Below are 25,224 nucleotides of genomic sequence, written 5' to 3'. Positions count from 1 at the left end.
TTCAATTTACTGAGTTAAACAAATTAGAAAAATTACCATAAAGAGAAACAAGTCTTTTTAAATGATTCCTAGTTTAGCCTTTTTCCCCCCATAAAGCAATTTGGAATATTTGAATGATTGTGTATGGTTTGTTGTTGTTATTGTTTTATTAATTGTTTCCCATATTCTTTGTAAAACTCTGATAATTAAAAAATAGATAAACACAATTACCACAATATAACACACAGTGAAAGTCCTATTATAGAGCAACTGTAAGATTATATTCTGAGGACCGAAGCTTTAGGTCTAAAGTGGAATAAAGGTTCCCAGGCCAGGGGGTGTTTATCATCAGTGAAAGACTAGACAGGAACAAACAGAAATGAGAAACTGCCAAACTTATCAAAGCACTTCAGACATTCAAACAACCACTGCTGCAATGACTGATAAGTGGTGTCACAACAAACAAAGATTACAGTCCGACTAATACCAATCACAGTCCATTTCCTCTGAGCCAGTGTCTAGTTCGTGCACACAGCATATGCTTTTGTAATCAGGGCCTGAGTCTTTGACTTGCTCTTAATGGGGTTTTTGTCTCTCGAACAGAAGTCCAGTAATGAGTGGTGTGCTTTGTTCTGGTCGATGCTTGCTCTAAACTGCCTTAATCTCCCGGCCCACGGAGGAGCGTGGGATCTGTTTTCTGGTGGTCACAGAGGGAGAAACAACTGACCCTGAACTGCTGAAGTGGTGGAAAGCTCAACACTCTCCCACCTGCATCTTTTCAGAAACCGGTCAGATAGCCGTTTGTTTCACACACATTCAAATCACTCATTTTCAAAACAGCTGCACCCAAAAGAAAAGCTGAGATATTTCAATTTCAGAGCTTGTGACTACTTTGGTAGTAGTTCTTGATTTGTATGCTTTCATTTACAAGTGCTTCATGAAATATGTAAAAATAAAACACCTACCCACCTTCACGACCCCTCGTCACATTCAACTGAGTTTTCACAGTTGATGGGAGGTAATTAGTATTTACTGTGAATGAGTGCGGGATGTCATTAGTGGCTCTTTGTCTTTGAGACCTTGGTGGTGAATACCATGCGCATCTCCAGCTGACTGGGGATCAGGCCTTAACGTGAAAAGCCTAATCAGCGGTGACGCACGGCAGCAGCGGGCGGCAGGAAGAACCAGCCAACGACTGGCTCCTCTCTCAGATGACATGGCTGATTTGAATATCAAAACAGAATGTAAAGCGGTGATTAAAACTCAATTACGCCTTGTGCAGTTGAAAAGTCAATTAGAGACTTCAGAGACCTGAAGGAGACAGATGCCAAGGTGAGGAAGGGGGAAGGAAGGTGCAGCGGCCTCCGGGCAAGGCCTGGGGAACTGCTGACAGCTAAGATAATAACAACATGAAGGAAAGAGCCAAAAAAAATTCAGACTGCTGCCACTCGCGTCCACACAGAGAGTTGCATTATATTAGGCTTGCCAAAGGCCACCATCGTGACAGGGCGAAAGGGGGGGGGTACCTCCTGTCAATTCCATCATGACCTATCCATAAATTATGAGCAATCTGCATTATGACGCCTTCAATGGGGAGAGCAGAGAGCAGTCAGAGACAGAGTGAGAGCGAAAGAGAGAAAGAACAATCACAAAGCTTCATATTCAAATGGGCTCTGTCGCGCATTCCCACTGCTCCCACTGTGCAGAGTCCCTCCTCATTGATCCTGCATTACTTATTTATGCTGCTATAATGAGTGTTGAATATAGAGAGTGGAGCTGGAGAGGCATACGGGAGGCAGCGAAGGCAGGGGCTGGGTTTTGATCAGCCGGGTGCAGCCTTGGGGGATCACTTTCACTGCACTGAAATCCATCAGGCCCTCAGCCTGCAGGCTCAGGACAGCCAGCACAGTAGAAAAAGAGAGAGAAACTGAATTTATGAACAGAGTTTCTTAAGAAAACCTCACCCTCAATCTCTCAAAAAGCAGCTTTAGAGAAGAAAAAAGGGCAAAATAACAAAAAAAAAAAAAAAAAAAAAAAGTGAAATATTTGCTGCTTTCCAAAATGTCTCCTGGCCAACTCAATATGAAATGTTTACACAATGCAAAGGGCAGCTGGCATTTTCATACGGTGTAAAAACACTTATCACAGTGACAATATGCAGTGCAAAATCAAGCCACTAGCATGTGAGGAGCTGAGAAACTTCAGGGTGCTCTCAACGGACCTTCTCCACAAAGAAAAGAAAATGTTCGAAAGCTGCTAAACACAGTTTAACCCCAGGCATTAAATATTCAGCAACCATGCTGAATGCTCCAAGAGGTCTAGAAGGTGACTATACTGAGTTGATGCAGAACTTTACGCACAAAGGCAACCCACAACAGCAGGGTGCAGTAATGTCTTTTCCATGTCAGGATCATCTGCTCCAAGAAATGCATGAAAATAAAGGGCCAAAAGAGGCAAAATAGAGCGACAGTGAATGTGTCCCAGTATTCTTGTGTAGTTTCTGAGGCTCTGGGGACGCAAGAAAAACACATGGTCACACACTATCTTGTGTCCTCATGAACCCACAGTGATTACTTTGTGCATGCTTTCCCTGATCTGGAGGATAATGGGGCTGTGGGAACATGTTCAGCTGTAACATTTAAACAAGACCAAATTGCAAAACAGTTTACTAAACCTAAAAGGCTGTCTGGATTAATAGAAACTCACATGGCAATCTGGAGCCATGTGGGACAGAGGCAGTGATTCAGCACCAGAGAAATCTTAAGAAAGGAACGCGCTATTGCTCCCCTAGCCGACATCTCTTCCCCATGAAAAGGAGTTTCTAGCAGTGTATTGATGTCAGGCCTGAAAGCTCCAACACGCTTTGGCAGTATTACCATCTGAAAGAGAGGACAGGAACAGAGCAGAATAGGCTATGGGTATGTGTGTGTCTGTGTATGTGTGTGTGAGAAAGAGAGATAGAAGAAAAAGAGAGAAAGAGAGTGAAGTATGAGAGAGAAAAAGAAGCCAAGGGAGCCTGACTTGTTGAATTTGGCTTGCTGATGGGTTTCAGTGTCAATAGAAGATACTTCCTCAGAACTTCTCAGTGTTTTCTAGGGAAACACAACACACGTCTGGCCTTGTCTGGCATTTCCAGCCCTTTGGGATATGTGCATGCATGCATTTGTGCATTTGGTGGGGGGAAGCTGGCACTGCAGAAAGATAAAACCCCAATAGCTCTAACCACCATCTGAGGAAGTCATAAAGTGCAGGCCATAGGCTCTGCTACCACAATGCCTTTAGCACATTATAAAACCTACCGTAAAACCTACTGACAAAATGCTACATTACAAAGTTCAGTTTTTACACAGGGTCTCCATGTTTAATGCAGCCCTCTGCTGCATTATGCAAACTAGACATTTGAAACACAATAAAAAAAGAAAAGGAGATTTTACAGCTGACCATGTCCACTCGTTCAAACAACGCCCTGAACTTTCTTCACCTCCACAATGGCTCTGGTTGGCTGCGTGTGTACCATGGCATGCTCCAGTCTGTAACCTTCACTAAATCTCCTCTGCTGGCAGGAGGTCCACTTTCTTTCTTGTTGTTTCTCCCTGACGGAGGTGTAAGCTGTGCCCCCCAACCGCTAAATGAACGCTATTGATTCCCCCTTTTCCACTGCCTCTCCTCTCATTGTCACGCAGGCTTCTGGTCCTGTGGAAAGGGCTTAGAAAGGGAGTTATAAGCCCTTGTTCTTCTGGCACTTCAGGGCGACGGCCAGTACACAGCCTGTAGCGGCAGCCTGAGGGCAGGCAAAGCCAGGTGAATGGGGAAATGTACTGTTAGCACAGGCGGCTACCTCTGCCTGTGCCTCAGGGCAAACGTGCCTCCATTACTAAACACCAAAGTCATTTATATGAACACACATGGGAGAGTGGCCAGACACATTACAACCACTCATAAAAAGATACCCAAACATAGTAGCATGGTCCAGGTTTGTATGCCATTTTTCATTCAAATGCAATTTCGCTTTGCACTCCATTACACAGTTAAACGGACTGCATAGCAGGCATTACCAATATTATTCTACTGCTCCATTTTGCAGTCCAACCTTTGCAAGCATGAAACACGCTCCTTATGACACATGGGTATTCTATAACAACAAGCCTTACTGAGTTTCCTACAAGCACCTCTAATGTCACTTAATAAATAAAATAAAATATAATAAATAAAAATTGTCTGCTAAACCACTCAGTCTTTTGCACTTTTGCAACAAGCTGCAACCTGTTTTGAGTGTAAATCTTTAATTTCTGCAAGGTTAGATGAGGAAAGAAAGGTTATAGTTATCCAGAGGAAAATCTATGAATCATCTGAGGGTGAGCTTTACCACTCCCTTCACAGGGAAAAGTAGCACACTTACAGAGAATAGCAGGGAGCTTTCAGGTCCTTAACCAGACCCTTCCTTCTGCCTCATCTTTCAGTGACCTAAGCTCAGATGAAACAATGCTCTCTACAGTGTCTGCAGAAAAGGTGCCAAACGTTACATCCCAAGCACCTCTACAATAGCATATGACAGGGCAATTAGAGAGCAACTGAATTGGAGCTCTCCACTTTGGGGCAATGGAATCTACGGTTTCCATGGTAACACAGACAGTGGGCTTGAGTTTTGAGTTCCTCCAATTGAAAATACTTTTGTCAAAAGCATCTAGCTTCAGAAAGAGAAAAAAAAAATAAAATAAATCACTCATGGTTCTAAAAATTCCCTTTATTAACTTTTCGTTTTCCCAATTGCCTGGTGTGATTAGGGTAGGGTGTGTAGCCATGGCACTGCAGCAGGTAACAAAGGCACCAGAACTAAGAGGAATGGAGAGAGAGCTTGCTTCACTCACTGTAAATTTCCAGGTTTCAGGTGTAATCTCACAGGGAGCACTGCAAGTCCGAGAGTAATTAATGGAGGGGGAAAATGCGAAGAAAGAAACATGCCTTAAAAGTGTAGTGAAGTGGAGATGGAGGACAACACAACAAAAAAAGTCACAAAGGATGGTCTGATGGATTTTTTTGCTTTGTTGTGGCCAAGAATTGCCTAATTTTACAGGATGGTCTTGACAAACAGAGCAGCCAACCACAATAGATTACTGCATGTAATACAGTCACTGAGAAATGCTGTTGAACATGAAAGAAAGTGTAGGATAATGTTTATTTACAGTTTTTTTTGGAAAACTTTGAAAATGCACATACAAAAATGTCATATGTAACAAAAATGACTTCATTTTCAAGAATTTGTTTATTATTGTAAAACACAGAAGAACTAATAAATTTGCATTTTCTTTTTCTGAAATTGTATGGAAATTTGTTTAAAATTTTTCTAAATGTTTGAAGGAAAACTCACTTATAGCCTGACCTTTATTCACAAAAAGTGTCTTATTGTTGTAACAGTTTGCAGAGCAAACAGCTGCTTGTTACTGTTGACTAGCTAGCATTTAGCTAGCTAGTTTAGCAGTTTGCTTCCCATCAGACTGATAAAATCCAGTGTACAGAAGCGTGTTACACATGAAGTGTGGCTAGCCAATGACAGCACGGTTCAACATTCAGTTAACTGTAGCATTACACATCTCACTCTGGCTGTGAGGGCAGAGTGTCTGAGGTGGAGTCTAGAACTAGATGACAAGCATATATGTAGAGAGATATGTAGGCTAATTAGTTTTTGCTTTCTCCTCGTGATTCCATCTCTTCACCCCTTTGTTTGATACTACTTGGCCTCTGTAATGCACTACATTCCAACACACAGGTGTGTTCTTAGAGGCTCTTCACCTCCTAGCACCTCCAGTACATGCAATACCTGTTTCAGCTTATAGGAGAACAGTGATAGTATCTGTAACGTGCAAAGCAGGATGAACTATAGAAGGTGCATTCTCAATGAAGGTGAATGGAGATGAACAACACTCACCCACCCACCCACAAACACACAAAGTGATATCAAGCATGCTGGGGTCTCTGAAACTGGAGATTTAGTGGCAGTACCCGGCCATGTCTGGATTCATTGTGTGGTCATTCATCACTGCAGAGAAGGAGGTCAAAAGAGCGAGCAGTATGCGACCTCTGATTGCACAGAGAGGTTCAACTACGCACAGCTACATCAGCAGACATATTGTGCAGCAATCACACAAAAATCAATCTGCTCAAGTGTGCGAGTACGGAGACAGAGGAGGCCATAACGCTCCAGGTGTTCTCTGTGTCCTTGACACACACACACACACACACACACACACGAATAGATTTCTGGCCCCAAGTGGCTAATTTTCAGCAAACTTCTTAGCATTAGAGGATGAGAAAAAAAGAAGAAATACCCCCCCCCCCCCAAACAACAACAAACAATTAATCCAATGCAGTTGTTCAACCACGGCCTGTGGGATTTCAGTATGCAAATTACCTGAAATAAGAGCATTAAAGAAGGCTATAAACAGGCTCCAGGCAACCAACCTTGCTGATTAAAATCTCATACCAAAAAGGATACTTGTCTACTTGGCAACAATCTCTATGACCAGCACTCATCCCATGTCAGGAAAATGGCAGAGAAAATTACTGAGGACCCTTCACACCCAGGACACAGCCTGAAACTATTCCCATCCGGCAAGTGCTACAGACCACCTGCCTCCAAAATATCCAGGCAAAAACAGTTTCTTTCCACTAGCCATTAAGCTATAAAATTAATATGCATACACACCCCAAACACTACATATTCTGAACTGTGTAATATTTGACAAAATTTATGTAATATTATGTAATATGATGTAACATTTTGGTCTTTGTGCAATACTCAAGCCATACAATATTTTGTTCTTGTTGTGACTGAAGTAATGTGTTCGCTGCAAATGTCTATTGTCTTACTGTTACATGTAAGCACTGTGTCATGGCGATTGCACTGTTGAGCACCGTAACGCAGAGACAAATTCCTTGTGTGTGAACGAACATTTGACCAATAAAACCGATTCTATTTGAACAATCTCAGAGTTTACTCAGAATATTTATTCAAATAGTTAGATCGACTATAAATGCATTATACTTTTCGACTGGGACAACAAAAAATCTGCAAATTATATTGTTGTTAATTGTTATCACAACACTGGCCTTTGTAATGCTCATATCTGACTGCAATATGCATATTATGTACTTTAAACAAGCTGACAATTTCAGATGAGTTTCTGTGGGGGGGGGGGGGGGGGGGGGGGGGATTCAAGGCTTTCCCATAATCCAAGAAGCATAAGAAGGTTTTAGCATGATTTTAATATCTCATTTCTAAGCAATGTTGTCATAATGCGTATGTTGTCGTTATGTTAGAGCCCTACTTACCATCTTCCATTAAACTGAAAGGCATCTAACAAAACAGCCATTGTACATAGGCTGTCTCAGTGACACAAACAGCACAGGCATGTTGTTTACGTGGTAGGAAACAGTTCTCTGACATGATATAATGAAGAGATAACGTCATTGAGCAGAAAGGCCTTTCTAGTTCTAGCTGATCAAGCTGGTTTTTCCACATTTATTCGTCACCTTCATGAGCTCTGCTTAAAACCACATGAGCTAGGATTTACATTCTGATCAATAAGCAAGGGCTATTCCACTTCAGGCAGAACAGTGAGAAAGTGAATTTTGGGAAGTCATTTCCCAGGAGACATGTCCTATACTGACAGGAGTTGGAAAATGCACACCAGCTGGTTTTTAGGACCTCAGAGAATGAGCAGAAAATGTGCCAAATACTAATCAGCTACCATCCAAAACAAACACAGATCTCTAGTTTGATTAATAACAAATACATATTTGACTCTGGCTTGAAGTGATGGCGTGAGACAAACGCAAACAAAACAGCGGGCTACATTGCGTGACGAGGAGAAAGTGGAGACTCAACCCGCAAACAAATCATGTTAAAATGTGAAAAACACAATCTTTTTACATCTCAGCACTTAGCCATCAAGCTATCTGTCTGAATATTTGATGTGAACATCACGTGGGAATATGGCATCAGGCGGTCGCAATCAGAGCCATGTGGTTTAATAGCTTTGCCCATTCTTGATCAGCATGAGCATTTCTCACAGAGAGGGTAGAGGACTAATCCATCGCCCTGGGGGGCCACTTAAGCTAATTGGCAGGTTGTGTGGGCACTGCACTGGCATTAAACCCATAAGAGGCAGAGTTCCTTCTCATCTGGTATAATAGCTCCTTCACACCCATCATCCCTTTATTCCAATCAAGCCTTTGAATAAACCAGGCCTCTTCAACACTGTCACACAATGTTTAGTTAAATTAGGGTAATGAGTCACAGAATGAAAGTGAATGACAGAGACTAAGACATTGCATCGGTTTTTAATTCTGGATGACCAGAGCGATGATGTGAACTGGCCATTCGAGAAAGCATCCATGTACCACATAGTAAGAACAACACAACACTGCAGACACAGAAAAATAAAAACTTTACAACAGGTTTTCTTGATTGCTTGACCATAAAGGAAGGCAACTTAAGTTGCTGAAATCTACTCAGATAGCCAAAGGTCTCATCACTTCATCGTCCACTTAAGATAATTGCTTTTAGAGGATCTAATTGGTGATGAGCCTTTTGAGACACCCTTCACCCTCTTTAGCACAGACATTCTTGGCAGGGAGTGAAGTAAGAATAGCTAAAGCCAGAGATCTGCAATCATTTTAGCTGAGGTCATTGCTTACTACCAGAATCCAGCCAGTAAAACAGACCAGTAAACTGCATTTGATGAGCTTCAATTCAAACTGAAGCCAAGAAAGGCAACAGAAAACGTGTCATGAAGAGAGGGAGAGAGGGAGGGAGGGAGAGAGAGAGAGAGAGAGAGAGAGAGAGAGAGAGAGAGCAGTCTGTTTCAAAGGAGAGACATGGTTTGAGGTCCAATAGAGAAGGCTTATCCTGTTCTTATTTATAATAACACATAATTTGCAATAAAACAAATGTCATCCTCAAGGAAATCAGCAGAAATATCAGGAGCTGGTATTAACCCATAATCAACTCCTTTTTCTTGCCAGCATGTTACAGAAAAAGCCAAACCTGGTTTGTTTTGGACCCACAGAACAACTGAGTGACTGGAAGCACATGGGTGGTCCCTAAATCCGATGCAATGCAAAGCAGTGGTTCAGAGTCACGCCACTGTGCCGTCTCAGAGTGAGCAAGCTTTTCTCCCTCACAGCTACTTAAAGCGGAGTTATTTAAAGCAAACAGTACAAGTCAAAACAGTCAGCATGTGGAATTTTACCTATTCTCTTTAGCATTGGGTCAAGATAAGTTTCTTGTCCAATCACTGAATGTGTTTTTATATTTCAATCAGCTAAAGAATTCCATACATGCTAATGGCTTCACCAAGCATGCCATGAAAGCATTAATGAGCGAAAGAGAAAAAAAAAAGCTTAACAACATTGTAAAACCACTTTTTCCTACATTTATGATGCAAGAGACATAGTAAAAAGTTTTACTATGTGTAGGAATTCACAATGTTACCGCGTTAAAATGTAGACACACAACATGCAACAACATTACACTTATAAATCTTAATTCCACTTTAAATAGTTCCCCATTTTCCTAAACTGGTAATGATTTCTTAAACTGGAAATACTTCTACACTTTATTACTACATTGCCATTTATAGGAAGAAGGAAAGAGGTCATTTAAAATGCAAAGATGGAGCAAGAGATTTAATCTGGCACCAGACACTAAGCCTCTACTCCCCATCTGCCTACCCCCCCCCACTGCCCCCTCCACCGAGGCTTCAGGTCAGACTGCATTACAATGGAAACCCTCAGGTAAAGATTTGGGCTGACCTGCAGGCCAGCCGTATGCCGTTCACCCCATCTACTCCTCATTTGAGCGCCTTCCCCTTCACTTTGAAGTCTGCTGATGGAGAGCTTTTGAGAAGGCTGCAATCTCGCTGGCACCGCTGTGGCCGCACACAGGATTAGAAGGATCCAGAGTAGTCGCTGGGGAGGCTGGAGGCGCTGGTTAGTGCAGGAGGCACAAGCATTTCTCCTTCAGCCAGGACCAGGGGATTAACAAACAACTAAGGGCAATAGAGAACACATACACACAAGCAACTAAGCACACCATGGTCTTGGGTCCTCAGAAACCAATTTGTCGAGGAGCATGAAGGGGGAGGGGGGTGTGGTGGCTGGTCCTGCCCATGACCCCCTCTGCCTCCTCCCATTTCAACTTCTGCCTTTGTTGTTATATTCACAACATGAAAGCCCCCCTAGAGAATTCTGGCAGCCCAGGACACCAGCAATCTTCTCTCATTCACCCCATGAACAAGCTCCCTTTGCTCTACAACAGAACACACTGGCCTTCAAAGTCTGGGGAACATTTCATTTTGGGTATATTTTACAATATATGCGTCATATTCAATATCGTGTTCATCAAGTGTGTTCGTTGGTACAAAGTAGTTTTTGCATACATACTGATTTGATAGTCTTCTTTGCCAAACTGTTATCAAAAGCACAGAAATTCTTTTCTTTTTACATACATGTTTTTACTACTCAACCCCAGCCCAACAGAGCCCAACAAAATACCAATTTTGGGACCAAAAATAGTTTAATTTATTAGAGGAGGGCAGATGCTGTTCCTTACCAGGTATAACAGGCAATTTCATAAATTCACACCAATAACAAACACTTAACATATTACAGATGTGTAAAATACGTTTATCTCAGCATGACATTTTCTGTCAATCAACTCAAGTGCTTAGTAATAAAGCAGCGCGCTGTAATGTCTGTAATATCCATCTCTATTAGTGTGAGCAACTGGGTTTGGGTCAGGTTAAGGTTTTAAATTCCATGTTCAAGCAGACCTCTAATTCCATCACTTAAACTCAGGGCACTGGGTGATATTGAGTAATGACCACTGAGAGATTACAGGAAAACATGAACTTTGTCTTTTAAGTGGTATGATGTCATGAACTGTGCTTAATTTAATCAAGGACATGAACTAACAAGGTTAACAAGATCCACTTTGATTCTGTTTATGTATAAAAGACAGAAGAAACAAACAAACAAAGTAAGAAGTAAATGAAGTATGAACAAAAGTATCAACTGTGACAAACTAAGAAACCGTATGTGCCATGTCTGGCCAATACACAATGCAGCTCAGGTCAACATCTGTGCTGAGACAGATCTAGAATAAATGGTGCATCACTAGAAAATCTTTTTATCCAGAATGTTGTTTAAACAGCTGAAACTTTCAACTGCTGATTATGGCTGAACAATTTGGAACAATTTTCTGGAGGGGTGTTTTGCTGTGGAAAAAACAATAATCATTCCCCAGAATCAGTAAATTTGCAGTGCTTGTGATGTGAAAACTGCACTCATTCAAACTGTGATTTTGAAACAAAAACTATTTCTAATCTTATAATATTTCTTACCAGAAGCCTGTCCTTGTGTCATCTCACTCTGCAGCCATCACTGACTTGAGGGCCTAAACCACTGATAGGCAATGTACTAAATGAACTGTCTAAGATCTCTGACATACTGGTGTGCACTACAGTGAGCAACTCAGTCTACAGTCCAAGCTCAGGCATGGAGGCAGGCACAGCAAGTGACAGAGCAGAAAATGGGAAAGAGGTGGCAGTGCATGTGAGACTACAGCAATAACCGTGCTGACATTAATGGTGGTGATAAAGTGACAGGGGGGCTTATAACACAGCAAAAGTAAGATGGAGCTGGCTTGCTGTCAACTGCCCGCTGAAAATGCCTGCGGTCAAATAAACTTTTCTTATGAAGAAGTGGCTCAAAAAACACCCCTTATGAAGACAAGTCAAGTCAGAATTAACGAGTGAAACGAGGATGAATGGCAGGTAGACTGTGTGAGTGCTCAGAATTGAGGGTTCCAGGAAAGCGTCAGGTATGCAATAACTCACCATTAAGAAATACAGTTTTCAGCAGAATCACACTGGGCAACACATCCTCTATATAAAGGTTGATATAAAGTGATATCAGTCCAAATGTATTTCAGATACTTTTAACAACAAATCTGATAAACAGTGAGCTCTACATCCATCTTAAGTGGACGATGTCAGGTAACTGCTTCAGACAGGAATATCAGCTCTTTTTCTTTCTTGCTTTTCCAATGAAACTTTTTTTTATAACAGGGTTAAAACTGGACAGCACGAATAGCACATGTATTTTGACAAAATCACAAAGTTTTTACTGCTGTATCAGAGAAGAGTGTCCTCTACACAGCAGACAGAGCAAGAGTTGATCTGCAATTACCACACCAACAAGCTCATAACATTTTATTAAGTCAGTATTATAAATATTATTTTGAACTATAAATAAAGTGAAAGTGTACAATTTGATTGGGATGTTTATGGGAAAAAAGGCATGCGTTTTGACGGACATGAGACTGTTATCTAGTTCTACAGGTACAAGCTGAAACAGAGATTAAAATGGGAGCGTATCTGTTTCACTCAAAAACAAAAACAAAACTATTTTTGCTTTTCAGGCTGATTCGAGAAGAAGCATTCAGGTACTTGTTCGCAAATATCAAAGAGTATTCAAGTGCTTTTCAGGTTAGCCTTAGTTATTAACTTATTAACTTGTTAATGCAAACTTAAAAATCACCTGATACAATGACATACACTCTATGGCCCAACATATCTAGAAACATGACCATCACACCTATATGAGCTTGCTGAACATCCTTCTAAAACCATGGGCATTAACATTTGTGAGGACAGAGAAAGCTTGGTTTGTAAGCGTTCCATTTCATCTCAAAGGTGTTCACTGGGGTGGAGATCAGGGTTCTTTGCAGGCCACTGGAGTTCCTCCATATGAAACTCATCAAACCATGTCTTTGTGGAGATCATTTTGCAAACAAGGGCACAGTCATTCCGGAACAGGAAAGAGCCTTCCTCAAACTGCTGTCACACAGTTGGAAGTGTGTAAAAGTCAAAAATGCCTGCATGCAGTAGCATCAATATTACCCTTCACTGGAACTGAGCTGTGTTGAGCCAAAACGCTGAAACATGTGTACAGACCATTGTCCCTCCTCCACCAAACTTTGCTGTTGGCACTATGCATGGCAGTTGGCACTATGCATGGCCTACTGTTTCATGGTTGAGCTGCTGTTACTTCTAGGCACTTCCATTTCACAATAATAGCATCCTTGGTCAATACAGCTAACCAGGATAAATTTAGCAGCACAAACAAACGTCACAAACTAACTTGACGCAAACATTTTTAGTCACTGTTGTAAAGTCACTGTTTGTTGGTCTATGAAGCTTTCTGTGTGATAGATTTTTTCCCTTGTTAGCAATGGGTGTGGCTGAAACATCTGAACTCAATTAGTAGGGATGTCCAGACACTTTGGGCCATATAGTGCATTGAGGAAATATTGTGATAGTGTGAAATATTGCGCACCACAACAGGAACTCAAGTTGTTAGTATATTCATGCCAGTGTGATGAGGACATCACCCAGACTCTTGTTAAAACATATGTTGGAAAGAACAACTCTTAACATCTTCCACCAATCAATGAACCTAATTAAGGACTTCTTTGGCAGGGCAACTACTCTGCAGTGCCTGAAATATTTGTATTAATTAGGAGAAAACAGCTAGTGTCCACATAGCTTGGTAGTAAGAAAATGGAATAATATAGATTAGTTTGCAGGGGAACACGGTGTTGCATTTAAATACTTGTATGACTGACGTTATCTGTAGTCAGTAGCTGGAATCTAATTTCCAGTTTCTAGGATACTGCCCAAAACTTCTAACATCTTCTGCAATTTTCTTGAGTAGTACAAATGAGCAATTTAGCCCATCATCAAAAAAAGACCAGTATATAACATGCACTGAAATATATAACTGATCAATGGTGACCTCAGAAGCTTAGCTTTTATTCTTACTCAATATTTCATCGCATACTTTGAGCTTCTTTGAGATGAGAGAAGTCAATGTTTTAGCTGCTGGTACAAAGTGGCGCTGAGACAGATGGCACTTTTAAGAGGCGTGAGAAGAGGGAAGTGGGGTGAACTTAAACATCCAAGTTCAGTTGACATAATAAGACTTCTCTCCATCAACCCAGGGGATCAGTTCACCCCAATTATAAATCATCACACATGGCTCTTCCACTCTCTTTTTCTCTTTTCCTCTCTCTTTGAGTCTGCAGTCATACACAGTGCTGATCAGGGACTCTGTGTAGTGTATTTAGTCAGAGTGATCAAAATACAGCCACAGCAGAGAGCCATGATAGCACCTAAAATGATATCTCATATAACAGCTCCATATGGCTCATCTGAATAAAACACCCATAAGCTGTCAAAATGTAAAGAGAATGCACCAGAGAGAAGAGGAAGAAAGTGTGAAGTGTGTGAGGAAGACTATGCTGTTTAGTCTTCTGTAGGCACCAAGGTCAAACTCAGACCTGCATCTGGCCAGCCATCTGCTCCCAGGAACCACTGAGAGACCCTGTCACTACCATCAGTCTTGCAGCCCATCTTCAAGTGTATCAGCCTTTGCACGTTTGAGTATGTGTCAGGAAAGGTTGGGCAATGTGGCAAAAGTGCAAAACAACAACACTTGAAGGCATTTTCACAATAACTGATATGTGTATCACAATGTTTAATTTAACAAACAAACAAGGTAAAAACCCATAAATAAAACAGGATTATAGCATAGCTGGCTGACAGTCAATCAACAACTTGTGTAGTTTATGTAGTTACCATATACTGGTTGCTATTGTTTATAAACTCTCTATGCATAATTTGTACAAATACATCTTTTAATGAAACATGCAGCTGTGGATGTTAGAAACACCTCATTTCAGGTTAATAAAAATGTACCAATGCATTGTGATGCATTGATCTGAAGGAGGCATTTCTAATCATTCAAATCTATTATAACAATATTTAGTACAATATGTGCTCATTTTTGGACAAAATTAAGTTCTGCTTAAATGAACTTTGATTAAGCCGTCTTCAGATGTAAAAAATTGAAAAAGTGTTCTTTGTATTGTCTGTATTCCACCACTTTGTAAATAGTCCCTACAGTGATAATTAATTACTAAGCGCAGTAATGCTTTAGTAATGTTTTTGTAGTGGAATTACATTTTTGAGATTGTATAATGCATTGAATAATTTCCCAAACAACTGTGATCAAACTAAATCACCAAGGTCAAAACTTTCTGAGATTTTCGTGCTTTTGACATTTGTGTTTTGCTGGTCACCAGTGGCTGTAGGTCCACATAGGCCTCATCAGTGCACACCTGCAGGCTGATTCTCAGAGGCTCTGGATGAGGTGTGCATTAGTGAGTGTTCCAGTCAAACACTTCCTCTATCTTTTATTCCCTCTTCAGTTCTCCTTCATAGCTCGGCACATGCTTCATAATTCTGTTTTATTCTCCACCATTACTCTCTTTCTGAATGCCTATCTATACCCCTTCTCCCCATTCTCTTTGACCTCTCTCTCTCTCTGTGTGGAGTGATTTTCTCTGGACACATTCCTTAAACAACTACTGAATGTGGGATTTGATTTATTTTCAAAAACCAACTTATTTTCGTGGACAGTACATTTTGTATTTGTATTATGCTGTTCGAAACAACATTTTTTCCCCACACAATGCCCTGAGGTTACCAGCCAGTCTAAGATAATGCAGTTGGCTAAGGCTTCAATTTTCTGCCAAATCAAGCCATCTTTCTTCGCAGAATGCAATTGTATTCCTCCAAGCAAACATCAGCAAAAGTTCAGAGGGTCAAGAGGAAATAAAACAAGTGATTTTGGAGTCTTAGAGTTCAACAAATTGCTTCCCATTGGTTCCTACCTCAAGGCTCATCCAATGACACTGCAGGACAGTCGGCACATCACAAAGGTGAGAAGGGATGTGATTGATAAAGCGCTGGATTCCTCATGGAAGCTGTGACATTCCTCAGTCTGACGGAAGAAAAAAAAAAAAAGAGGATTTATCACACAGTTCACAAATGACCAAAAGGGATTTTGCAACATTTTCACTGTCATATTATCTTAATTAATAAAAAATAAGGTGTTTCTAGAGATTAATAATTTCATTTTCAATATTTACTGTATATTATGTTGTCTGAATACAATAACAAACGAAGCAACATGTCTTTCTCTTCCAGCTCTGTGCCAAGATGAACAGTGAACAGAAAACAGTAATAATACTTAGAGAAAACAATGCCTTTGTGCACAAGAAAATGGAGGCACTGTTCACTTAACATTCATTATGTACAGATTTCCAACCAAATCTCTACAAATCCCATTCCGAGGCTGTCCAAATCTCAGGACATCTCAGAGCGCAATCTGTTCCTTCAATCTGCTGCGTGCGAATGCTCCTCTCTGCCAGTTTCTTTACTTATCCAGACCTGCGTCACAACACTCTCTACTATCTCTCCTGTTTTTCTCTTTCCCCCCTATTTCTCCTCTCCTTCACTTTCTTTTTCTTCTCTTTCTGTGTCTCTTGGCCACTTTATCCATATCTTCATCTCTGTCTAACGCACTACATTCTCAATCTTAGTCTCCATCTTTATCAGTAGGTCTCTCTGTCTGTTTCTTGATGGAGAACAACATGCACTAGATTGGCTTACAATGTACGCATCAAACGGTAGACACGTTTTGTCTGGCTTGAGAATAATAGAGACAATAAAGGAGAAAAATTAATCTAATAACAGCCATGCTTAATATTGTAAAATAAGCTTCAACGTACAAAGTCCCCTCGGGCCAGGCTAAATTAGTTATGCTCTTGTAGAGAGGCCTTTTAATTTTTATGAATTATAGACCACTAGAACATGTTAAAGCCCTTTTTGCACAACTTAGGAAATATTGAGCAACCTAAGGAGGTGGAAAGGGAGATCACCTGAAAATCCAATATTTGCCAACAGTGAGAGATACAGTTCTCAGAACTCATATGGAGTCCTAAAGCCCTTGGTCAGGGTTAAGGGCTCAGACGCTCATGCAAAACACACCGAGCTGAAGTGCTTTCAGCATCCTGGGGCATTTTCACAAAGCTCTTCATGGCCCAAGTCAGGATTGAGGTCAATTCCATTTCAATGCAACAAATCCTGGAGCGTAACAGAAGTCCAGTCTAAGACCTTAAATTCACTCACACTTTTTGCAGACAACTGCAAAAATCAAATACATCTCTCAAAACAGGCCTTCTCTGGAACTTGAAATGGAACCAATCGCAGCTCAAAATGGAACCAACCCAGTCTTGCTTCTGGCTCAGTCTGGCTTTTAAAAACCTGAAATGAAACTATCAGCAAGGTTCAGGAGTGATTCTGATCTTATATCACCACTATCTGGTTTTGTTCCCCAGATGTAGCATGCTTTCTGTAGACAGGTTGTTCTGGTAGGTGGGCGTTCGAGCAGCATTCCTCTGAGGCTTTTAAGGCTGAAAGGAAGATAAGCCCAGGGGGCAGCTGGCTGCCTCCTGCTCCACAGGGTTCGGTAGAAGGGAGAGATGAGGCCATCACTATTCTTTAACTTGCTACTCTATTCTGTATCTTTCCAGTTTATCTTTCACTGTTACAGACTTCCCTCTGTAAATGTGTCTTACATTACTGCAGCTAAGAATAGCCAAAAGCAGAAAAATGGAGGGACATAACTTGAGCGCATCAGCATCGGCCTACTTGGGGTTCATGTGATATTTCTCAGGCAGCTAGCCAGAGCACAGCTATGTTGTACGCTATAGTAAAATGGTTCCAGAATTTCTTCATTTTTCTGCATTTCCGTCTACCTCAGAAAATGATACTATCTGTTTGGAATTGAACACATACACACACACACATACATGCACGCAAGAACTATCAAGCTGTCTCAATGGCATCTTAATTGTTCAGCCTTCAAATGGTTCCCAAATGTCCCATACACAACCTTCAGGGCCAGAAAATAATACTAATTGTGAAGCAACTAAATCTATACTACAATCTGATTGGGAAACAGGAGAACAAAACATTTGGTATATTTTAGGACCTTTTGGACAGCCCTGACGATTCTGCCAACTCTAATGACTTTTAACATGTTGCATGTGCAGTGTACATTTCACAGTGAACATTTCACAATCAAACCTACAAAATGGTTGTCTCATCACTCTTAAAAATGTGCACTCATTCACAGAGTATTTGCCTCCAACTAATTCCAAGTACAGAACAACAGCAGCTATAACCAAAGGGTTGGAAATCATAAAAAAAAACAGTGTGAAAGGTCTTCTGACTGTTGGGTTTGAAGAAAGAGTTCCAAAATAATCTACTCTGATTACACAAAATAAGAAAAAGAGCAAAAGAGAGAGAACAAAACAGACAGAGAGAAAGAGCACAAGAGAAAATGAGTGAGTGAGAGAGAAAGAGAGCAAGGTTACAGGCTGCTTAGCTTGGCTTCACCTCAGCCCTTTAACAATGTGTTTTGCCATGCAGCACTCAGGGAACATGGCTGCCTTAACAGATTCCTGGAATAATCCTGCACATGTTGGGGCTCCTTTTGTTAGCTGCGGTGTAGATTTAGAGAATAAATATGTCTCTGAGCAGCACTCTGACATGGCAACTGTAGAGAACTTATGCACACTGCATACTTCTCCTTGGCTCAGACTCAAAAACATATAAAATATACCCAAACCACGGAAAGCCTGAGGGCGTGTGGCATGTCCGGGGAGAAGAGAAATTCTCTGAATGGCCAGATGTTTTCTCAAGGAGCTGCTGTACTTTGATTAAATCAGAAGCCAGAGGCAGCAAGACTTTGCAGCTCATCATGTGGGATAAAGCTCTGAGCCTTATGAAGACCACGTAATGAACAACTCACAGCTATTACATAGCTGTACACACACACACACACACACACACACACACACACACACACACACACACACACACACTCTGGCTGTCTCTCTCCGTCATTGTTTTAAAGGAATATTTACACAAAAATAAGCAAATGTATGCTAAGGATGTGCATTCTGACTAACTTTGATATTGGCATATTAATGAAGGTTAATGAACAGATATTCGGTTAACTGCAGGGAAGGGTGAAGGGAGTGACTTGGAGGTTGTTTTGTGCTTTTCAGGAGCTGCAATGATCAGAGTGTTATTGTTGAAGGACTGCAAGACAACAAGCGTCTGAGTGGTATACCAGTGACCTCTCATTCAGTATGGAAGCCTGTGCTACGAGGCATAAGTCAGAAACCTAACTCATCCATATATTACATTATTTCTTTTCAGAGACATTACAAGATTTAGGGATTCATGCTGATGTTTTCGAATGTGCTCCACCTAGCTGTACATTCAACAGAAGCTCAGTGTAGCTTCACTGTCTGGTGTCACCCAGAGGAGGATGCCTGCCCCCCCTCAAGGTTTATTTATCACGATGGGTTTGCTCACTGGAGTGTGTAGTAGCTGGATTTTGTATGCTGTTTTGATCCATCAAGAAGTGTGTGTGTGTGTGTGTGTGTGTGTGTGTGTGTGTGTGTGTGTGTGTGTGTGTGTGTGTGTGTGTGTGTGTGGGTTGTTGAAGAAACAGATTATCTCCTGCAAACAAATAGGAATCATTTTAATACAGAATACCTTTTCTGAAGAATGCATTTCTTACATCCAGTAGTAACAGTTCTTTGGCTTTTATGTTCCTTGAGAAGGACACTGTGGCATGAGATAAGGCCTTGTTTTTGCCCATCTCCAATTAATCCTAGCAGACATCACAGCCGCCTATGGCACAGAAGTTGGAACTGGATATTTCCAGTATTGTAGGACCACTTGGGAACCTTCAAGGCCTTGGGCCTGACTAAGAGCGACTCGTGCCAACATCATTAAGATGCGCAGTAGGGACACTATCTTTATTAACTGAATCTCACCAAATGTACTTTGTTCAGTTTTGTTTGAGCCCATCCAAGTATTGCTTATAACAGTTTTTATTTGTAATGATGAATCAGTAATTGTATGCGTAGACTGTCTAATTTACTTATAATTTGCATAAAGCTATATCTGCCTAGCCTGCTGATTTTATAGTTTTTGCCATAGTTAAAAGATTATGTGTGAGGTTATGTGTGTTTGTGTGAATGTGTTAACCTGTTGAAATTCTTTTTCTCCATTTTGATCCATTCTTATGATATTTAATGATCTATTTTAAAATTGAAATTCAATGTGTTCTCTTTTAAGTTTTTGGGGGTATATCACATTACAGAAATAAGTCACATTGCAGAAATTATTCGTTTTTCATACATTTCTAAATTTTTCTCTTAGTCATACTGTGCTAAATTACCTAACATAGGAAAGGAAAAAACAACAAAAAAACCAAGTCAGAAATGTAAAATTTACACAGGGCTGTTAGGAGGCTAAAATGTATTATTATTCAAATATACCCAAGCAAAATTACAGGGATCCTCTTTAGATGAGCTAATGCTAATACTACAGCTAACCAGTACAATGTTGGACGCTGAAAAGAATGTCATCTTTAAACCAAGGTCTTTTCCCCTCAACCGACAATGTGCCAACACGTTACTTCATCAGAGAAACCTCTTTTCACTGTTTTTTTGACCTACCTAGTTTACTTAGTGAACAAAGCCTCACCAGAGATGCTGATTGTATTGTCATGTACGGTGTCATATGGGTGTTTAGTTGCTTCTGATTGGTCTAGCTCATCTACAGACAGTTCATAAGCTCTGTTTAACTAGGCACACTTATAATTGTAGTCTATAATTAAAACTGCAGGCTTTACCATTTGAAAATTGTGCGCTTTCAAACTGCTACTTCAATATAAAAATGATTCATCAAACTTTTATCCATACATAGAAGACAGTTTCCATAATATTTCTACTTTAGTGTGACTATCAGAATAAATCCATACGGTAAGGCTAAAAATGAAAACACAAAACAGGCAGAAAACAAAACTGTAACAAAAATGAACAAAGCTCTTTATAATCATCTAAAACAGTGTGTAACTGTATCAAAAAGATTCTCTGCAGGAAGCTTGCCAGAACTGTAGCAAATGCATAATACAGTCCGTTCTAGACATGGAACTAAACGATCAACCAGGAATTCTGGAGGTTCTGGTGCTTGAGGGGGAAAATGGCCTTGTCGACCACTTTGTCATACCACTCCACCACACCCCTGAGAGCTGATTATGAGCCACCCTGTTAAACATACACACAACTCCAGAAACCAGCTGTTGCTGGCTACCCTGCTTTTCCGCTGCCTATTAAAAGAAACATCGCCGCCCTGTGCCCTGTTTTGGGTGATGATAACATTTGCTCAAGACGTCAGCTTGCGAGCAGAAAGAGAAAGGACATGTTGTGAATGGCTTATTTGCCCCACTTTTCAACAGTGCATTCCTCTACCCCTCCCCTCTTATAGAGGGCAAATGATTTGACCTGAGCCATCTTCCCTCCCTGACTGCCACCCCCACTGAAGAAAATCAATCTCTTTACTATTCAGGCCACAAGGCTTCCCCTGCTTAACTTATGACCCTGCGACCCCAGTGGGATTGTGCTAGGAGGAAGGCTGGGATTTGGATCGGCCCCCTTCAGTCTGGTGGGTGTCAGGCTTTACAAAGTGCAACAGAGCTGACGTATGCCAGACTAGTCATTTAAAACACCCCCCTCCACAAAAAAAAAAAAAAAAAAAAAAAAAAACAAGGAAAGAGACTACCAGGTGGTCCTGTTGGCACCTGGACATAAACACACAACTTTAGGCAGCCAGCTATAACCTTTTCCACTTCCTCTGGTTCTGAAGGGCAGAAATGAAATGACAGTGGAAATTACCTCAATTCTTCAGTTCAGACCTGCGCTACTGCCAGAGTGGATACCTCTGGACCAGCGCCATCCGTCCCATCTCTATTCTCGACACACTGCATAGGGTGACGGATCACGGATTGGAGGAACAGCCCTGATCTTCCCATACAGGACCACCAGGATGTGATTAACATGGAATAATAGCTCAGGAAACGAGCCTGTTAACCAAACATAATATCGAGTGCACCTCAGAGAAAGAGATGTACAATTTGCCTTTGTGTTCCATTCCCCGATTTGCTGCCAGTCTACGATACGAGAGATTTATGGAGGAGATCAGAGTGCTAGTTTAGCCGATGAAGCATTCAGTATGATAATAAGCTGCTGTTACACACGCGCACACACAGAGATCGAGAGAGCGCAAGAGAGAGAGAGAGAGAGAGAGAGAGAGAGAGAGAGAGAGAGAGAGAGAGAGAGGAGAGAGATGATTAGCTCTTCTCCTCCCTCTCCAGGGCGTTATCATGCTAATCTGTAGAAGGAACCAAAATAATAAAACTGAAAATAGGCCGGATGCCCAGAGAGCTCAAACCTTGGGTTTAACTGAGCATTTTTAGCTTACTTTGTTAAGGATGCGAATGGAAATGCATGCAGTAGCTGACAGTTAATTGATGGTTAATTTGAGCACAAAGGGAATGTGAAGGATGCTGCCTATGCTTTTGTCGACTCAGAGGTGTTGTTGATCTCTGTGATGCTTTCAGTGTGAAAACTCTGTTCTTGACTTAGCATGGAGCTCATTCAAAGTAGCAATAAATGAGGAAGAATGGAAGTTCCAGCTGAGGCAGGCTGTGACTCACGGTGAAATATAGCTCTTCCAAAGCTCAGTAAGACATTTGGCAGTCAACAGCCCTATCGACCCAGAGTCCCCTCCCTATCTATAAACTCATCTTTTTCGTCCTCGCGCTAGCACAGCGCATATATTCAAACTGACTCACCCAAGAGATGGAGCTGGGGCCAAATCTGTCTTTATATATATATTTTTTTTTTTCCTTTATATATGTACATGAGGATGATGAAGACTGAAGATATTTGTGGGGGAGAGAGGGCTGAGGGGGCCGACTTGATTATTTTCATGAAGTGCAGCACCCCTCATAGCACAGCCAGATCCGCTGCGCCTGCTATTTGTGTATACATTGGATTGAGTCACAGAGCCAAGAGGCTAAGAAAGAAAGAGAGAGCGGGGGTGATACTTGGGCTTGTGCCTGGCTCGGCTGTTTGTAGGTGAGGTAAACCGTTAGAGGTAATGTCACTGTGTGAAGCTGAGATTTGTTTACAGTGAGTCTTTTTTTCCCTCCTCCGTGTGAGGCGGAGATTGCTCCGCTGGGACGAGCTGCCGGCCAGGAGAGAGATAATGTGAGAAAGCAATAAAGAAGGATCAGACGAAACCGCCTGGTAGCCATAGACCGAGAGCTTATGGGGGTGTGACATGTGCCCAAATATACCAAGAAGGTACAACAGACAAAGAACATGAAAAACAGGCTGCTCACACGACAGCATACATCTGCAAGCACGTCTGCATACACACAAGCATTCACGCGGAACTGAGTCATCATATGGTTAACAGCGAGGCACACTTGAGTAATAAGAGAGGCATGGAGAGGGGGTGCTAAGGGGCCCTAGTGGTGTTTGGCCTTATGCCAGGGGGAGATTTTACATGACACCAACCCCCATGTCTTCCCCCCTGCCCCTTTCCCTCACAGCAGACACTAAAAATAGACCTTGTTCTTGTGAGAGTGTCCGGAGTTCGCAGAAAACTCGCACAGTGCTGCCCAATTCTAGTCTTAAATCCAGCCAGGTCCAACCACAGCTGGGTAAAAGTGGAATTAATTGCCGATATCAATTCATTTATTGTTTCAGATAGTTTTACTGCACCTGAACAGGCAACTTTTATTTAGAAGTGAATGCAAAAAGCTCAACATAAGCTAAAATGTCAGCAATGAAGTTTTAATTTATGGTATGTATCCACTTTGAACATTGATTTGCTGCATCCAATTAATTTCACTTTGTTTAATTTGAATTGTTGTTAGCCAACTGGGGAAGAGTAGACTGGTTGCAGTCATGAATGGCAAACATTAAACGTAAGTTTCTCCAAGGGTACAGAGGGTTAACACTGGCTTTCTTTCTCCTCTTGCAATCTAGGCAGTTTAACATAATAATGAAAATGTCTGGTGTCATGCGTACCTGTAGACTCTGAACATGAAAGGAGGACGTTCGACTGGATAAAGTTTACATTGTTCGCATGAGAAGATGAAATATAAACCATTAAGGTTACTTGGTAAAAGACTGAGCAAGAAAGAGTGCAAGCCGGTGCATACCACAGCACTTACTGTTATAATCTTTCTTCCCAATAGGCCAAAACTGTAAATAAAATGTTAACATTAAATAAACTTTAAGTTATTCCAGTATGTTAAGTATTTGCATATAAAATCCATTGTCCAGAAAATGGTTGGTCACCCAAGGTAATGAACTCCATTATTTTTTAGGTATATTTTGTACTTTGCTACCATCATTTGTGAATGTTTTGTAATTTCATAAACCCTGGCTCAAGATGGCATCAGCATGCTAGCAGGAACTTTCCATTCTGCTTCTGTTGTTAGACTGTGTTCTGTGTCTATCAAGCAAGATGCCATGTTTTCAGAAAGTGTATTAAACCTGTAGTGGAGAAGTTCTTGAGTGTTGTACCCCCTCTCAAAACTCAGAATAAACACTGAACACTGATTACAAATCACTTGTCCAAACAGTTTACTTGTAGAAACCATGAAACGCCTTCACGCTGCATCTTCATTGCTGATTTGCTGTTGCTAGCCCTGTTTGAACACGTCTGCACTGCAGCACAAGGGACGAAAGAACACAAAGAGCATATATAAATAATTGTTTCTCATTTTAATTACAATTAAAGTTATTCATAAAGTGTTAGAGTTATACTTGTTTGTAGACCTATTCAATCCTTGGGCCAATTAAAACCTGTATAAATATATTAATTGGGCTTTCCCCCTTCTATGAGGCAGAAGCGCCACTTTTGACCACTTATGATGCACAAAATTTTTCGTACTGTTTTTCACATTTTTGTTCTCAGAGTGTAGAGTATTTCCTTTCACCTCTTAGTTATTGTCACATTTATTGTTATCAAGGTATTTGCTGGTATATTTATCGCAATCTTTTTTTCCTGTGTTGACCAGCCCCTAGTCCAAAGCAGACCCCAATTATCAGCTGTCACACAGAAGCCACCCCCAGAGTCTGCTGTTGGGCTGACCGTTAAGGGGTCAGCCCTGCGCTGTCCCACTGCTCCTCTGAGGACACATGTGCAGACTCTCGCCAAGATTCACTCCGTGAAGGTCAAATGAGACTTCTATTTCTGGAGGCCTGGGAAATCAGAGGGATTTACATAATGTGCATATGGTCACAGTAGATTCTCACCAAACAACTCCCACCCAGCACGCCTCCACAAAAGACCACTTTCACAAATAAAACCTAAATGAAAGTTTCAATTCTCA

The 25,224-nt window shown here is 41.2% G+C and overlaps 1 protein-coding gene across 3 annotated transcripts in view; it reads right to left on the bottom strand.

Annotated features, from left to right (window-relative positions):
• Window positions 1–25,224, bottom strand: part of sema6e (sema domain, transmembrane domain (TM), and cytoplasmic domain, (semaphorin) 6E) — a 165,197-nt gene that overhangs the window by 133,660 nt on the left and 6,313 nt on the right. For all 3 annotated transcript variants that reach the window (XM_037537012.1, XM_037537013.1, XM_037537014.1), the window contains exon 2: window positions 15,776–15,885. The gene's annotated coding sequence lies outside the window, so the exon portion shown is untranslated. The remainder of the gene's footprint in view (window positions 1–15,775; window positions 15,886–25,224) is intronic.

The sequence above is a fragment of the Pygocentrus nattereri genome, chromosome 3 (assembly GCF_015220715.1).
Source record: "Pygocentrus nattereri isolate fPygNat1 chromosome 3, fPygNat1.pri, whole genome shotgun sequence".
Classification (NCBI taxonomy): Eukaryota; Metazoa; Chordata; class Actinopteri; order Characiformes; family Serrasalmidae; genus Pygocentrus; species Pygocentrus nattereri.
Note: the sequence above shows the minus strand (reverse complement) of the source record. Positions and strands in the feature narration are given on the sequence as shown.